Genomic DNA, 2708 nt, shown 5'->3' with positions numbered 1-2708 from the left:
ATCAACAGGAAAATGAATATACAATACAACAAAATTATCAATCTTATGTTAAAAGAGAGTTGTAAAGTATGGCTACCCCCTATGTGCAGGATCCGTGGCAGTGTGACTGCAGTTGGAGGAGTAACGTTTCGGTCCATATTGTAAACCTGCGGGAGCTAAGTTGTTAATGCCTGAAGGTGGACAGCTTATGAATAGATTGCAAGTAGGCTGGCTTGGTGTTCTAAACACTGAACCAAGGGCAGTGGAAACTTTAAGCCTCGCTGATTGTGACTACTTTGAAACCACCATTTCCTGCACTCACTGTTCATCATGGAACAATCTTACACTGTTATTACTCTCAGGCAACAAGGCAATGGCATGGTGAAAATGCACTAAGTGAGAGGGGTCCCAGTACACACACACAATCTTATTTACAAACTGCAACAGGTGGTTCAAATAAATAAACAGAGGAATCAATCAGCTAGCATTGTTTTAATTCCAATGAAGCAAAACCACAAAATTGGATAACATTTGATAATGCAAAGATAAAAACTTATTGGTTACCGTGCCCTGGGGAGGGGGAAGGGGAATGTGCAGTGAGTATAGGGAAGGGTAAGTGACATAGAAAAAAGGGGGCCAAGTGGCCACACAATATTATATTAGATAACCAAATACTCTAACTTAGATATAGATGACCATGGGTTCAAATATAACCTAAAAAACAACAGCAGGCTTCATGGGTTTAATGAATAACATAAATATTGGAATGAAGCTGGACACAAAGGAAAATAGTCGACGTTTCGACCCCTTTAAAGAAGCAGGCTTGAATTGATCCCTTGCAGTGAGGTCTTCATCAGGACAGAAGACAGGGACACAGACCTATTTAATACATGAATTAATACATTAGGTTCAACTCCCCAAATAATGATTAATAGAACAGCTAAGCACATAAAAAATAAACGAAAACAAGATATACCAAAGATGCTCATTTTCAAAAGGCGGAAAAGGAACTGCCACTCATACAAGGTGTAGGGATTGGACAATTAAACCAGCCACTAGTTTCTCAACTGATTACAGTGGGTGGTCAATCAATGATATAGAGGAATGGCGTCATTTTAGAAAAGGAAAGGAAAATAAAATAAGCCATTGTCTGACAGGTGATATAGCTAAACCAGAATAGGTGTCAGTGAACTTACACTGTACGCCATGGTGCAATTCCAATTAAAATGACCGATGTTCTGGGGGCACACGCGTTGTAGTACTTTCAAGATGAAAACCAGCACATCATTGTGTGAATGGTAACAGATAATACGATAACAAGAGGTATCTGTAATGAAAAACCGAACATCACCACTTGCACTAGCATGGGAAACACATAGTTCATCAAACATTACAACACAGAGACAACAAGGGAACGCGCCTACCAGTAGCCAGAGGAGTCAGGACCCAAGGTACTCGTAAGATGACAGGTAAATTGTAATTGCGCAATCCAGCAACTGCATGGAGTACAAGAGAAACAAAATTTCTATGACGATCTCATAAAGGCAAGACTCGCTCGTATCAATGTAAGAGACCCCGGATTAAGAAAATACCTAATGCATGGAATTATGTCAGAGATTGCAGCCGAAACAGCGTAGCCGAGTCCAAGCCGGAACAGCGTAGGAGAATCAATCTGAGCCTCCTCGCTATGAAAACGATCACTTGGTGTTGATCGACATAGACATAGAGGAAGGCGTGTGTGCATCTACATTAAGAGGACTGACGGCGGCCATCCTGGGATGGTTATTTAAAAGAAAAATCAACCCATATGTTATGACAGATGGTAAATGTCAAGCCACATTCGGAAGATAGCCGGGTGGCATCATGTACAGATCACTCCAGAGGTATGGCATGAAGTGAAAATAAAAATAAAAATGAAAATGATTGAATTACTGACGCACGATCCTTGATCATCAGAAAGTAACTGACAGATCAAGAGGGAACGAGTGTGCAATAGTAAACGTTCAGAATGCTATTTACACAAGAGAGAACTAGTATAGAGAGACATTGAGTGAATAGAATGGTGGAATGAATACAGCGGCTACCGCGTTATTACTAAAACCACGATTGATCATTCGAATTGTGCCAAAACCAAAACCTTTCTGAGAGAAAAAGGACAATTGAAAAGGAAACAATGTTTGGCGTACCTATCACAAGACGGTATAGGCCAACTCGTACATAACATCTAAATCATGATGAAAAATACAAAATGCATATAATATGACCAACATCGTATCTGTTGATGTTAATGGCGTACCTGTCACAGGACGGTAAAGGCTAACACATCTACTAAGCCAGTAGAATATAAGACACGCTAAATGTATACATATAAACAAGGGGAGCAGAAACATGATTGTACAGAACTCAAACCGTCCATGGGGACAGTTGAGAGATGATACATTGATAGCTGGCTAAATATGAACAATCTAGTGGAGCAAAGCCAGCTGGGAGAACGAACTGTCATATTCATTAAGGCCATTATTAATGGAATTAAAGCGAAACATCCATTTGAGCTCCCTTACATTGAGAATGTCTGCAATGTTACCGCCCCTGGGGCCCAAGGACACCTGTTCTAAAATAACCCATTTGAGACTTTCTGGAGGGTGCATAGCGGACTTGAAATGCTGCACCAAAGGTGCACCCTGGACTTCACAGCGGATCTTACTCATATGCTGTAGGATCCAAACCTT

The 2708-nt window shown here is 40.7% G+C and overlaps 1 long non-coding RNA gene across 1 annotated transcript; it reads right to left on the bottom strand.

Annotated features, from left to right (window-relative positions):
• Positions 1–525: 525 nt before the first annotated feature.
• Positions 526–1650, bottom strand: LOC144790989 (uncharacterized). The gene is made up of 4 exons (XR_013602266.1): positions 1572–1650; positions 1404–1475; positions 1176–1306; positions 526–858 (listed from the first exon to the last, which is right to left on the bottom strand). It is a non-coding gene; the product is annotated as an uncharacterized LOC144790989 (long non-coding RNA).
• Between the last annotated feature and the right edge of the window lie 1058 nt (positions 1651–2708).

The sequence above is a fragment of the Lissotriton helveticus genome, chromosome 11 (genome assembly GCF_964261635.1).
Source record: "Lissotriton helveticus chromosome 11, aLisHel1.1, whole genome shotgun sequence".
Lineage (NCBI taxonomy): Eukaryota > Metazoa > Chordata > Amphibia > Caudata > Salamandridae > Lissotriton > Lissotriton helveticus.
This window is presented reverse-complemented; position numbering and strand designations above follow the sequence as displayed.